Source organism: Phacochoerus africanus, chromosome 7, assembly GCF_016906955.1.
Source record: "Phacochoerus africanus isolate WHEZ1 chromosome 7, ROS_Pafr_v1, whole genome shotgun sequence".
NCBI lineage: Eukaryota > Metazoa > Chordata > Mammalia > Artiodactyla > Suidae > Phacochoerus > Phacochoerus africanus.
This window is the reverse complement of record NC_062550.1, coordinates 18212070-18227405: the sequence shown is the minus strand read 5'-3', so window position 1 is coordinate 18227405 and position 15336 is coordinate 18212070. Positions and strand designations below refer to the sequence as shown.

General features: G+C 43.2%; 1 protein-coding gene across 1 annotated transcript in view; it reads left to right on the top strand.

Annotated features, from left to right (window-relative positions):
- The first annotated feature begins 2036 nt into the window (after window positions 1-2036).
- The window catches only part of LIMA1 (LIM domain and actin binding 1), a 103439-nt gene continuing 90139 nt past the window's right edge, over window positions 2037-15336 (top strand). The window contains 1 exon segment of the mRNA XM_047786593.1: window positions 2037-2159. The gene's annotated coding sequence lies outside the window, so the exon portion shown is untranslated.

Genomic DNA, 15336 nt, shown 5'->3' with positions numbered 1-15336 from the left:
CCTGAGTCACAGCAGTGACCTGAGCCACAGCAGTGACAATGCTGGATTCTCAACTGCTAGGCCACCATGGAACTCCTAATTTATATAATTAGGCGAGGGGGCATGCTCACTGCTTATGAAAGTTCCTGGGCCAGGGATCAAACCTGTGCCACAGCAGCAACCTGAACCGGTGCAGCGACAATGCTGGATCCTTAACCTGCAGAGTCACATAGGAACTCCCTTAAATTATGCAATTGTTTTCTTTCTTTCCTTTTTTTTTTTTTTTTTTTGCCTTTTAGGGCTGCACCTGCTGCATATGGAAGTTCCCAGGCTAGATGTCGAATTGGAGCTGCAGCTGCCAGCCCAGCTGCAGCCACAGCAACTCCAGATCCGAGCTGCATCTGCGACCTACACGAGCTCATGGTAAGCCCGGACCTTTAACCCACTGAGTGAGGCCAGAAATTGAACCCACATCTTCATGGACACTAGTCAGGTTCTTAATGTGCTGAGTCATGACGGGTACTCCTATGCAATTTTTAATAGTGTTTATGCTCAATAACTGGCTCATAGAATCCTCCCAAATGTAGCAATCCACCTCGCAAACTTGTAAACCAACTATGGTGTACTACTAGCTCTTATTTTCAAAGGGCACTAAGGGAGGCTCCGGAAGAGCAAGCAGTAGTTTGCTTAGCTGGTAAGTGGCTGAGTAGGATCTAAATCTAGGTCTAAAATTCAGACCCCAGTTAGGCTTTTTAATCTTCTTTGTGGAGAATAAAGGCTTTTATTGACTTGATTTTTAAAAAGGGGAGGTATATATTAAAGGAACTCCACATACCACCGTATATATTTGCTAGGGCTCTCTAACAAAACTGGCAGGCAGCATGGGAATTGAAGAGTCTTGATGCTTGATTCCTATCCGGAATCAGTCTGGGCTGGATATCTGAAAGAATAAGGAAACAACTGGACTACCCATCATCTGCCGCTGGAAATTTCTTATTAGAAATCTTTCTTAAGGAGTTCCCATTGTAGCTCAGTGGAAAGGAATCTGACTAGTATCCATGAGGATGCAGGTTAGATCACTAGCCTCGCTCTCTGGGTTAAAGATCTAGCATTGCCGTGGGCTGTGTTGTAGGTCGCAGATGCGGCTTGTATCCCAAGTTGTTGTGGCTGTGGCTAGGCCCACAGCTGCAGCTCGATGTGACCCCTAGCCTCAGAACCTCCATATTCGGTGTGTGGCCCTAAGAAAAAAACCCCTTCCCTAATTGCTTTAGGAAGTGTAAATACAGCCATTTACCACCACCGTCCCCTTATAGTACTTATCAACCTACATGAATTCGAAAAGCTTCAGAAAACTTGTGGTTTAAAACCATACCACACTTGAGGTGCAGAAGGAAAAGACACTATCAAAGGGCACTGATGCAACTGCACGTACCAGGGGGAAATTTGGGGGCAGGATGGCCAAGTGCTAGGCCTCTTGACTCTAAAGCCTTTGAACACTGCTCTTAGTGAAGGAATAAGGTTAGAGATGTTGGAGAACTTGCAGATCTGCCCTTGTCCAACCCCTTCCTTTACATGAAGAAACTCAGCTCTAGGGAGGCGAAGCGACTTAAACGTCAAGCGGGTCGAGTTAGGATTAATTTATAGCTCTTTACACCACACCACAAGGCCTCCTCTAAAACACCCTCCCTGCACAGAACTTACCCCGAAAGCACCAGGAACCTGGCTGGGGACTGGCCTATACTTGAACCTAGGAAAAACTTCCTAGCCGCTCTTGAGTCAAACTGCGGTAACTCTGAGTCACTGCTCAAGCCAAAGTACAGAGGCCCAGAGCCCTAGGCCATAAAACAGCGCGGATGCCTCAGAGAAATTCCAGCGCGAGCCCCGGAAAAGCAGCCACGCCCCTCAGAACGCCGGCGCGCGGGGCGACGCGAGCAGCCGCGAAGGCAAGACACGCAGCCGGCGGAGCGCGCACGCTCGCCCCTAGGCCGCACGGGAGGCGGGCTGACGGGCGCGCCCCCGCGGCGGTGGGCGGGGTCGGGGCGGGGCTCTGAGCCGGACCGGGGCGGGGCCGCAGGGAGCTGTAGGTGCTGCGGCTAGGTCGCGACAGGTGCGCGAGGCAGAGCGCCAGGGACCCGTGGCAGGGCTGGTAGCAGCTCGGAGAAAAGACCGCTTTTAGCCAGGTAAGAGTCTTCCCTCGCCACATCCTCCACAGCCGGAGAGTGCGCAGAGACCCCGGGTTCCCTCCACACCCTCTTTCTCCCGCGACTTCTGGGGTGGGGGGAACACAAGGAGCGTGAACCCCTCCCCCTCAAGAAAGAGTGTGGAGGAGCTGCTGGTCCTTTCCTCTCTTCAGGGTAGTACCCTGAGGGGTTGGGAGTAATTAAGTAGATCTAAGGCTTTGCTGCTTGAAGCCGGGAGCTCATAGGACCCCCCCCCCCCGCCCCGCCCCGCTCCGCTTGCATCAGGAACACTTCTAACTATATACTTTTTTGGTGTGGTAGAGGAAGGTGGCAGCTCATCAAAATACAAAACAGTCTCTCAGGGAAATATTCTAATAATTCAGCCTTTCTTTTCTATTCTTCATTTTCAGCCATTCTCTCCCTCTTCGATTTTTCTCCCCTTCCATTCTGCCAGTTGGATTCTTTAAGAAACTTACACCTTTTTGAGGTATGTTGAGAGTATAGCAGTCCTTGCAGCTGGATATGTCACCCCAGAATCGCTATCATGTATATATCTCTGGCACCTGTCAATACGTGTGCGTTAATATAAGGTAATTGTACACCTCTGGCTACACCTACTAAGCCTAAAGTTGTAGGTGCTAGGGGCTAACCATCTGGCACACTTCCTTACCTCCTTACTGGTGCTTAGGACCCTGGTGAGAGATATTTGAAGTACAATTGTCTTTCACCTAATTCCAGCTTTTGAAAGTCCGCATAATCCAGATGGTTCTATTGACTTGACTTTTCAGGTTAGTTAAAAGTGCTTAGGGAGTTATCAGTCTTTTAGACAGTGACCCTTTGTAAGGGGAGGAGTCTTTTTTTTTTTTTTTGCATTAGGCATTCTTTCTTTTGCTCTTGATTTAAGTGGCTAAATGGAATACTTTTCTTCTGCATAGTTACTAATACTATTCACAGATAATAAGTATTTTAGGAACCATGAAATAATGCTTTCTTCTGAGCCCTGATGTAGACACAAAGGAAAATGACCCTCAACAAGCATTTCCTCAGTTCCTGTGGAGGTTCAGCCTAGATGAAGGATGATCATGTTTTAGGTAGACCTTCAAAAATATGTGTATGCATATATATATTTCCTTGTTTTCCATTGACAGAACAACACATAGCATGGTGCTAGATAATCACTTTAAGAACTTATTTCAGGAGTTCCCATCGTGGCTCAGTGGAAACGAATCTGACTAGCATCCATGAGGATGCAGGTTTGATCCCTGGACTCGCTCAGTGGATTAAGGATCCAGCCTTGCCGTGAGCTGTGATGTAGGTTGCAGTAGCTATAGCTCCGATTGGATCCCTAGCCTGAGAACCTCCATATGCCCTGGGTGCTGCCCTAAAAAGACCGAAAAAGGTGGCGGGGGGCGCGGGGGGGACTTATTTCATTTTTTGGAGAAAATATTCAGCGCCTCTTGTAATGTCAGTCTTGTGGATTCAATGTTCTAAATGTTCTTACTATGAAAGAGCTTAAAGTCAAATGGGTTAGGGAGGTCAATAGATACACTTAGAGTATTCATGATGTCAGTGCTATGCTAGACATCAACCCAGAGTGCTGTAGGCACAGAGAACACAGTTTAAAAAAAAAAAAATCCCTCTTCTTCTTTTCCTTAAAAACAAAATAAAATCAACAACAGCAAAAACCTTTGAGCAGTAGTGAGTGATTGTCTTCAGTCCATGTATTTGCATCACTTAACATTCTTTGCCTTGTGTTCTGCCAACACTATGGCCTTTCGATAATGGGATTAGGATTTATTAATCCTGTGCAGTTTAGCAAATAAATTGGCAGAGCTATTTTCTCAGTTCTGTATTGGGCCTGGAAGTGTTGTTATCATGTAGTCCCTGAACTCTAGAACCTCTGGGGAAGAGAATAGTGTATTGGCAACACTGGCAAAGCAGGGTCATTTTGTAAAAATTGCTCTACTGTATCACTTTGTTTAACTTTGTACATTCAGGTTTTGTTCCAGATTCTGGTAAAGGTGGGCCAAATTTTAACCCTCTAATAATTCTAAGAAGAGAAAGCTTCAGAAGTGAAAACAGTTCTATTAACAGCATATCTTAATGATAGAGGATACTTAAATGCTTCCTAAGGTACCCTCAGAATGTTTTTTTTTCTTTATTGCTTTCTTCTTTTTTCTTTTCTCTTCTTTCTTTTTGGGGAGCAGGGTGGAGAAAGTCAGACATGCTTGAAGATTCTTTGCAGAGTTTTAATGATCTGAAGTCTGTGGTAGTCTTGAGTGCTCATCATACCTACTGTGCACCAGGGTTCTAGTATACAGAAGATGAGCGAGACACTGTCCTTTCTACATGCTTATATATATATATATATATATAGTCTTTTTAGGGCTGCACCCACGGCATATGGAGGTTCCCAGGCTAGGGGTCCAATCAGAGCTGTAGCTGCCAACCTACGCCAGAGCCACAGCAACACCACATCCAAGCCGAGTCTGCGACCTACATCGTAGCTTACAGCAACACTGGATCCTTAACCCTCTGAGCAAGGCCAGGGATTGAACCCACAACCTCATGGTTCCTAGTCGGATTCATTTCTGCTGCACCACGACGGGAACTCCCCTATATTTTTTATTTTTTGAATAGAGATTTTGAGTTAATAATACAGATGATGGTTGTTTCATTTGGCGGTTTGAGCCATGGTACCTAGTGAACACATTTCTTTGGCATTTCTTTCTGTTCACATTCTAGGCAAGTGGTCCTATCAGGAATTTTTAGAAAGGCAGTAGGATTTACTTATATTCTGCATATCTCAATGATTTTGTTGTTCACTTCTAATGTTCTCAAGTACAAATTTGAATTATTGTTCTTCTTAGGGATTCAAGTATCTGGATTTCCTCTGGTATTTTTCAACAATTACCTTAGAGCCGCTATACCAGAAAGGCTCATCAAAGACATATACACAACACAGACACAAAAGATTGTAGAGAGTCTGGGAGATCATTAGACATCTTTGCCATAAAAGGCCACCTGACCACAAGTTGGGAGAATTTGTCATTATTTATGTTGACAGCAAAACTAGTTTTCAGGCATTCTTAATTCCATACACTCAGAAATAGATGACTTTCACTGAGATGGAATTGTAGTTTTTTGGCAGATGTGACTTGGTTCTTAAGTCAGGCATTTCCATAAGAAAAGGCTTTTTTTTTTTTTTTTAAGATTGCTATGGTCTTTCACAGTATGTTTTTTGATAGGAAATTAAAGCACTTTATTTTGGATTGCTTACAGTAATCTTCAGTTGATGTTAAATTACTTAACGCAGACTCTCAAGGTTCTTTAGTAGCAAATGAGTGGTTGTAAACTGAGTAGTTCCTACTTGATGGTTGTGGAATTGAGATTCTGTGGTAAATGGTCGGTAGGACCATACTGATCTGTTTATTCTGTGGCTGGATGCAAAGTCCTTGAGACTTAGTCAAGTTATTGTGCTAACACAGACTTCTCATAAAAAGGATGAAGTTTGACCCAACAAGCAATCCATTATTTGGCATGTTGAATGATTTCCTTATATTCGAAAATATTTCTAGAGACTTCACATGTCCAGTCATAAGAAGGTAGCATGGGGCGTTCCCGTGGTGGTGCAGTGCAAATGAATCTGACTAGGAACCATGAGGTTGTGGGTTCGATCCCTGGCCTCACTCAGTGGGTTAAGGATCCAGTGATGCTGTGAGCTGTGGTGTAGGTCACAGACGCAGCTCAGGTCACAAACGCGGCTCAGATCTTGCGTTGCTGTGGCTGTACTATAGGCTGGCAGCTGTAGCTCCGATTAGACCCCTAGCCTGGGAACCTCCATATGCTGTGGGTGTGGTCCTAAAAAGCGGGGCGGGGGGGGACCCAAAAAACAAAAAAGAAGGTAACATGACACTATGAAATTTTACATTCTTCCTGTTTAAAGAGTTCCTTCCTCCCTCCCTTTCTTCTACTGCGCCAGAAGGCATGGAGTCCCCGGCCAGGGCCTAAACTACAGCTGCAGCAACACTGATTCTGGACTGGAGATTGAACCTGTGTTGTAGCACTGCAGAGATGCCACCAATCCTGTTGAGCCACAGTGAGAACTCCAAGAATTTTTCTTTTTTTTGTCTTTTTAGGGCTGTGCCCATGGCATATGGAGGTTCCCAGGCCAGGGGTCCAATTGGAGCTGTAGCCGCTGGCCTACACCACAGCCACAGCAATGCCATATCCAAGCCATGTCTGTGACCTTTGCCACAGCTCACAGCAACACTGGATCCTTAACCCACTGAGCGAGGCCAGGGATCAAACCTGTATCCTCATGGATTCTAGTCAGATTTGTTTCTGCTGAGCCACAATGGAACTCCCAAGAATTTCTTTTTTTTTTTTTTTTTCCTTTTCTAGGGCTGCGCCTGAGGCATATGGAGGTTCCCAGGCTAGGGGTCTAATCGAAGCTGGAGCCACCGGCCTACGCCAGAGCCACAGCAACTCGGGATCCGAGCCTCGTCAGTGACCTACACCACAGCTCAAGGCAACGCCGGATCCTTAACCCACTGAACAAGGCCAGGGATCGAACCCACATCCTCATGGTTCCTAGTTGGATTCGTTAACCACTGAGCCACTACAGGAATTCCAACTCCCAAGAATTTCTTAATAATATTCTCTAAAATTAAGAACGTTCATTTTTAGGAAAAAGAAGTAGCTTTTTTTACCTTTTTTTTTTTTTTTTTGCTTTTTAGGGCTGCACCTGCGGTGTGTGGAGGTTCCCAGGCTAGGGGTCCAATCAGAGCTGTAGCCACTGGCCCACGCCACAGCCACAGCAATGCAGATCTGAGCCGAGTCTGTGACCTACACCACAGCTCACAGCATCACTGGATCCTTAACCCACTGAGCGAGGCCAGGCATCGAACCTTCAACCTCATGCTTACTAGTCAGATTCATTTCCGCTGCGCCATGACGGGAACTCCTCTTTTTTTGTGCTTTTGGTAACAAGTGTGGAACTACTGTTTCCATTATTTATCCCATCACAGAGCTCACTGTATGGAAACTTTATAACCCCTCAAATATGGTTTTTCTTGTTTACTGAAATATTGACAATTTTTGTTTTATTACCCACAGATTAGTAATCTTAGTATGTATTAGGTCTTTACTTGGTCTTAGATTTCCAGAATATTTTTCCCCCACAAACTGAAACTTAAGCAAATAATTTAAGCATAGGACTTTTATCTTTCTTTCTTTCCTTTTTTCTTAAAAAAAAAAAGTTTTTAACAGTCAATTTGATTGGACAGGTAACATTTGCTCAAATTTGACTTCCACCTCCAGCACTAGAGGAAACCAATCTGTTCATGCATCGTACCCAACAACCAACAATTTCCCTCTAATGGCCCTGTCACTGGCCTTCTCCTCACCACTTGGCCACATTTGCCCAAGGAGACAACTAATTTTTCTGATTCTTCCTTTCCTGTGGCTTTATTTATTTGTTTATTTTTGTCATGCCCTCGATATACGGAATTTCCTGGGCCAGGGATTGAATCTGAGCAGAAGGTGCAACCTACGCCACAGCTGTGGCAGCAGCAGATCCTTTAACCCACTGTGCTGAGCTGGGAATTGAACCCATGCCTCTGCAGTAACCTGAGCCACACCAGTTGGGTTCCTTAACCCACTGGGACACAGTGGGAACTCCTCATGTGGCTTTCTTGATGTAAGCCTAGTTCTCCATCTGACCACTTCCCTCCATGCTCCTTCAGTAATTTACAGAGGTTTTGCCCCTTAAATGCAGGTGTTTACCATGGCCCTGTCTATCATCCTGTTGTCCCTATGCTCTCTCCCTGAGCAATCTGATCTATTTCCATGACTTCAACTAACACCTCCATGTGAGTGATTTACAAGTTAGTTTTTAAAGCCTTTTTTCATTATATGAGTATAATTCTGGTTTTATTTTCACATGCAGACATATGTATACATTTTGAAAATAAGAATTATGTGTGCTAATTTAGAAAACCTTGGAAAAAAAATTATGCAGAAGACAAAATATTCCAGAATCTGTTCTGGAGAAGAGTACTATTGGGCGTAATTTTGTTCCGTCTTTTTGTTTTTTTCCTTTACGCACAAACACACAAAAACACACGGGTAATTGGGCTCATATTATTACAGTAGACAGAGTTTTATATCTGCTTTTCCACTTTATGTCATGTCATGATTTTTCACAGTATCAAAATTATTTGAAATTATCTTAATGATGTTTAATACCCCATTGTATCAATATTGAAGAATTTAACTGTGCACTTGGGCGTTTTGATTTTTACTTTATTAATAAGTGAAAAAATTGAGAACAAATTTATGCATAAATCTTTGTACAAGTCATTCATTATTTCCTTAGGTTAGAGTCCTAGAAGTCTAATTACTGGGTCAAAGGGCATGAAAATTAAAAAATATTGCTGTCAAATTGCTTTTTCATAAAGGCAGGATTAATTTCTCACTTATAGTGATTGTGAATGACTATCTTAGTACATTCTTCATAACCTTGGACCTCATTTTTTATCTTTACTAATTTGCTAAGTGAAAGTGATTTAATTTGTATTTCTTTAATTACTCGTGAGAATGGTCATTTTTTCATATTTCCATTTCTGTGAGTTGTCTTTTGGTTAATCTGTTGCCAGATTTTTTTTTTTTTGTGGGTCTTTTTGTCTTTTTAGAGCTGCACCCATGGCATAAGGAGGTTCCCAGGCTAGGGGTCCAATCAGAGCTGTAGCCACTGGCCCACGCCACAACCACAGCAATGCCAGATCCGAGCAGCGTCTGCAACCTATGCCATGGCTCACAGCAATGCTGGATCCCTAACCCACTGAGCAAGGCCAGGGATCGAATCCACAACTTAATGGTTCCTAGTTGGATTCACTTCCACTGAGCCGCGATGAGAACTCCCCCCCTTTTTTTTTCTTTTTTTTTTTTAGTGTGTTCCCAGTTTTAAATGGGAACAGATTTTTGGTTTTTTTGTTTGGAGCTCTTTCACTTATTTTGGGGCTTTGTAGGAGGGAGTACAGGTTTGTTTTTGTTTTTGTCTTTTTAGGGCTGCACCTGCAGCATATGGAGGTTCCCAGGCTAGGGGTTGAATCAGAGCTGTAGCCACTGGCCTACACCACAGCCACAGCAACACCAGATCCAAGCCACCTCTGTGACCTACACCACAGTTCATGGCAATGCCGGATCCTCAACCCACTGATCAAGACCAGGGATTGAACCCGCGTCCTCATGGATGCTAGTCGGGTTCGTTAACCGCTGAGCCACGATGGGAACTCCAGGTACAGGTTTTTATTAGGCCAAACCAAATGAGTGGCGCGACGAAGTGAAAAGTGTATAGATGTTGAAACTGTAGTGTTTTTTTTTGTCTTTTGTCTTTTGTTGTTGTTGTTGTTGTTGTTGTTGCTATTTCTTGGGCCGCTCCCGCGGCATATGGAGGTTCCCAGGCTAGGGGTCAAATCGGAGCTGTAGCCACCAGCCTACGCCAGAGCCACAGCAAAGCGGGATCCGAGCCTCGTCTGCAACCTACACCACAGGTGACGGCAACGCCGGATCGTTAACCCACTGAGCAAGGGCAGGGACCGAACCCGCAACTTCATGGTTCCTAGTCGGGTTCGTTAACCACTGTGCCACGACGGGAACTCCGAAACTGTAGTGTTTTAAATGTCCATTGTTTTGAGAAATCCAGAGCTTGTGTTGGATGGAAGAGGACTGCAAAATGAAAAGGGTGCTGGCTTTCCAGTCAGGATTCTCAGCTTGTCTCAGAATCAACCACTTTGATGATCTTGAGCAAGTAATTCATCCTCTTGGAGCCTCATCTGTAAAATGAGAAGACTGGACTATTGATCTCAAAGTCTATACAACTTCTGTGCTGAAAGAGTGACTTATGAGCCATTGCTTACTAGACATTGTACGATGATTTTCTGTCCCATTCCTAACCCTTCATCCATTTTAGTTTCCCTGGGGGTAGCAAAGCTTAGTGGAGCTTGGGGGCAATTTAATGTATTTGTGTCCTCAAGACAATAGAAGTTACAACAGTTGGTATTTCTAGGCACTCCCATAGACTGATACTTGGCAACCTGGTAAAGTGTGTCAAAGGAGCCCTTCTGATCTATGTCATCATCTCTAGAGCATGAAAAGAAAATCTCTTTATGACAAGATGTTTAAGTTGCCAAGCCTAAGGTTATTTAGTAACTTCCCCTATTCCATACAGAAACTCTTTGTAATGTTTTTCATCTTTGTGATTTGCTCTTCATTCTAAGAAAAAAAATTCTTCCGTGGTCAAATGTTTAGTTGTTTCAATTTTGTATATGGTATATTGTTACATATCTGTAGATCTTTTTCTTTGGAATTTGCTCTGTGGGTTAAGTATCCGGCCTTGCCGTGAGCTGCGGTGTAGGTCACAGACACAGCTTGGATCTGGCATGACTGTGGCTGTGGTGTAGGCTGGCAGCTGTAGCTCCAATTAGACCCCTAGCCTGGGAACCTCCATATGCCATGGGGGCAGCCCTAAAAAGCAAAAAAAAAAAGGAATTTCTTTTGTTGCTTTTATGTTTAGGAGTCTTTTGCCATCTAGAGACGGATTAAGTATTCACTTTGACTTCCTTTTAATTTTTATGGTTTTATTTTTTGTGGGGGTGGCTTGCCCATGGCCTGTGGGAAGTTCCCCTCCCAGGGGGAACCTATGCCACAGCAGCGACTTAAGCTGCTGCAGTGACAATGCCAGATCCTTAATCCACTGTGCCATAAGGGAACTCCTGGTTTTACTTTTTATATCCTTTAATTTGTCTTGAATTTAACTTTGGAACACCTAACCAGTATGTCTAGTGCCTTTGCATATCTTCTGAGACCCAGGTCCATACTTTCAACACCTGGTAGACCATATGGACCCGCCCTCTGCAGCCGGCACCTGTGTCCCCCTAGTCTCCCTAAGGATGAAACTTGAAGTTGTCTTGAACACTTTAGTCCATCTCTCCTCCCACATTTAACCACCACATTTGGTTATTCTACCCCAACAATGATAATGGCTCTTTGTTTTTTTGGTCTTTTTAGGGCTGCCCGCTGCATATTTGAGGCTCCCAGGCTAGGGGTCGAATCGGAGCTATAGCTGCCAGCCGACCTCACAGCCACAGCAACAGAGGATCCAAGCCATGTCTGCAACCTACACCACAGCTCACAGCAATGCCAGATTGAACCTGCAACCTCATGGTTCCTAGTCAGGTTCGTTTCCACTGCTCCACGATGGGTACTCCTGATAATGGCTCCTTTATAGATCTTCTTATTCAGATTCCCCCCACCCCTTGTAAAAGAGTCCTTGAATAATCCTTAGAGTTGGCTTCAGAGTTGTCATTAAAAAAACAAACAAACAAACAAAAAACACACTGATTTTCAAAGTATGGTTTCCTGATTATCTGTTTTAGAATCACCTGGGGGTATTGGTTTAAAAAGGAGATTTTTAGGAGTTCCTGTCTTGGCACAGTGGAAACGAATCTGACTAGGAACCACGAGGTTTCAGGTTCAATCCCTGGCCTCACTCAGTGGGTTGAGGACCCGGCGTTGCCGTGAGCTGTGGTGTAGGTCGCAGACTCGGCTTGGATCCCACATTGCTGTGGCTGTGGTGCAGGCCGGCGGCTACAGTTCCAGTTAGACCCCTAGCCTGGGAACCTCCATATGCCCCAGGTGTGGCCCTGAAAAGAAAAAAGACAAAAAAAAAAAAAAGATTTTTAGGGCCCACCTAGACTTACAAATCAGTGTGTGTGTGTGTGTGTGTGTGGAGGGATGGAATGTGGGAATCTGCAGTTTTAACAAGTACCTGAAGAGATTCTTTTGTATGCTTAAGGGGAACCAAGCCCAAGAAAATTAAGTCTAAATTTCTGTGCATGCCATTCAAGACCCCAACTCCCACACCCTGGCAGCCTATTTTTCCAGGCTTATCTCCCACATCACTACCCACCCACCTGGCCCTGTAGCCATACAATGATTCACAGTTTCCTGGACCCACCCTGTGCTTTCCTGCCTCTGTGCCTTTGCTCATGCAGCTCCCACAGCCTCAGGCTCCTCCTCCTCCCCCCACTTCTGCTTAAATCCTTTTCCTCAAGAGCTCAAATAAAATGCTACTAAAAAACAAACAAACAAACAAAAACTCTTTTCTAATTTCTTCTGTTTGAATCAGCGGCTCCCTCCCTAGTCTTCACCCAGCACTTTATTTTTACTCCATTTTTTTACCTTAATGCTGTCACTGTATATGAGTTATTGCTTCCTTAAAATATTATAAACCTTCTAAGTGGGAGAACCTTGCCCTTCCTTTTCACTTAAAAAAAATTTTTTTTTAATTTTTCTTTTTTGGGCGCCCTGTGGCAAATAGAGTTCCCAGGCCATAGATCAGATCTGAGCCACAGTTGCAGCAACGCCAGATCCTTAACCCACTGTGCCTGGCCAATGATCAAACATGCACCCCAGTGATGCAGAGATGCTGTCAGTCCTGCTGTGCCATGGCGGGAACTCCTCCTTTTCGCTTTGTAGTGATTTTATATGTATATATATGATCAGTAATTAAATCTTCATAGAATATTTTAAATAATCTAATCTTGCAAGCACTATTATATAACTGTTTGACTTCACACTTTAAATTAAATTAAAATTAAATTAAAATTAAAATCTTCCACCATTCCTTGTAAATCCTTATTTAAATTGGCTGCCATTCATCTCTGTCATTGTTTCATACTTCGCACTCACTCCTAGCCATATTATGGCCTCTGGGCCTTTGCATTTGCTATTTCCATTGCCTAGAAAACTCCCCATTAACTTCTCTTCACCTGGCTGGCTGCCTGTCTCCTCATCATTCAGGTTTCGGCTCAAATATCCTTCACGCAAAGAGGCCTTCCCTGCCTCCTTTCCTACCACCACTCCAGTTACTTTCTTTATGTTCCTTCACAGCACTAATCACAGTGTTTAATTGTCCAGCTTCCCCAGTGGAATGGAAGTTTCATGAGAGTTGAGACCTTGTCTGTCACTTTTAATTTTGTATCTGTCACAAATAGAGCACTGCTTGGCACCTGGTAAGTGCTCAGTAAATATTTGTTGAATGGATGAATCAGCCTTGAAAATAGACTTCTCATTTTAACAAGTCTTGTTTGGATTTGCAATATTAAGTTTTGTTTTGTTTTGTTTTTTAAGTGGACAACAGCAGAGATCATTCCATCAGGGTTCAAATCAGGTAGCAGTCTCTGAGGATTTCTGAAGGTAGCAGGACAAAGGTTTGAATACCACGATAAGCAGGATTCAGTTCCATCTGAGGGCAGGTTTTCCAAGGTGTTCCCAGGATCCAGGCCACTATTTTACTACCACCGTCAGCATCTACTTTCACGGTCATTACTGCTTAGTCTATTAGCTCTCATTATATTTTTAAAAGTAAGTATAGCAAAACCTACTGATTTGAATCCTTAAGCAACCAGAAGCTTTCTTCCACTTTCCTTCTCTGGGAGAAAAATAAAGCTACCCAGAATCCTCAAGGAAAGGTAAAATTATTTTCATTAAACATACTAAGTGCCCTGAAATAGGACAGTGTATTGATTAGAAAGATTTTTAGCAACAGTGATAAACAAGGAGTTTCCTAACATCTAGTGGAACCAGAAAATGTAAATAATCTGTTCTTTTTATTTATTTTTTCAGTCTTTTTAGGGCCGCACTCGTGGCATATGGAGGTTCCCAGGCTAGGGGTCGAATCAAAGCTGTAGCTGCTGGCCACAGCCATAGCAACACCAGATCCGTGCCCACATCTCTGACTTACACCACAGCTCACGGCAACACCGGATCCTTAACCCACTGAGTGAGCCCAGGGATCATGGATACTGATCAGATTCATTTCCACTGAGCCAGGATGGGAACTCCTAACTAATCTGTTCTAATTTTGTTCCTGTTTTTCTTTGTTGGGTAGTCTAATTTTTAAATTCCATTATTTTTTTCTTGAAAGTGGCTTGAAATTTGGTTAAAAATTATAATAGTGTTATAGCAGTTTATACTTTTCCAAGTAATTATACTTTCTTTTATTCTCTCATTTAATCCTCATAACCATCCCTTGTGAATTACTATCTGTTTTTGAGGTGAAGAAACAGACATAACCAAAGAAATGCATTGACTTTCCCGTGGCAACTAAAAGACCACTACTCAGTAAATGCCTCTCAATGGCTTTTTTTTAAACAGTGCCATAATTTTATGTAATTTTTAGACAGTAAACATTAAGGAGTTCTCGTTGTGGTGCAGTGGAAATGAATCCAACTATTATCCATGAGGTTGCAGGTGTAATCCCTGGCCTCACTCAGTGGGTTAAGGATCTGGCGTTGCCATGAGATGTGGTGTAGGTTGCAGACAAGACTTGGATCCTGAGTTGCTGTGGCTGTGGCATAGGCCAGCAGCTGAAGCTCCGATTCAACCACTAACCTGGGAATTTCCATATTCCTCTGGTGCGGCCCTCAAAAAAAACAAACAAACAAAAAGAAGGTAAATGTTAAAATGTAATTAAATCATTAACATTAATATATTTGTAACTAGTCCTTAAGAAATAAGATACACAACATTTGTTCAAATAAGTCGCAAAATTTTGTCACTTCTGTGGCTATGTGATTTGGTAATTCTCTATGTAACTAGCTTCAGCTATGCTTGTGCTTGATTAAAGCATTGTTCTGGGTTAGCTTCTCAGATTTTTACAGAAAGAAGAGATTAGAGAACTTGCCTAGAGAAGAGTCACTTTCACTTTTTAATTCTCCTGCTTGATGGGATTGGTTAAATTGATCTGAACCGGCTTTTCAGATTGAGCAAGTCCTGAAAAAAACACATCATCTAAAATTTCAGATAAGAAGAATGGAAGCCAGGCCCTTCCTGAAAATGACCAGGAGTGAAACTAAGAAGCCCTGTATTTGGAGAAAACTTGATTAATTATTAAGGACAAAAAAACTGGTATAAGGAGGTTATATCTTTAACAGAAGCAGCCTTCATAAAATAAGTGTATATGTTTCTTCTGCTTCGACCTTGTAAAGACAACTCTTTAATTAGCCACTTTGTCTTAATTAAGCATGTAGTTGGGAAGACCTGTGAGCATGTAGTTTATAGGCAGATATTCAATTATGTAGGTGGGCCTTTGTCAAGATATGTGGCAGCT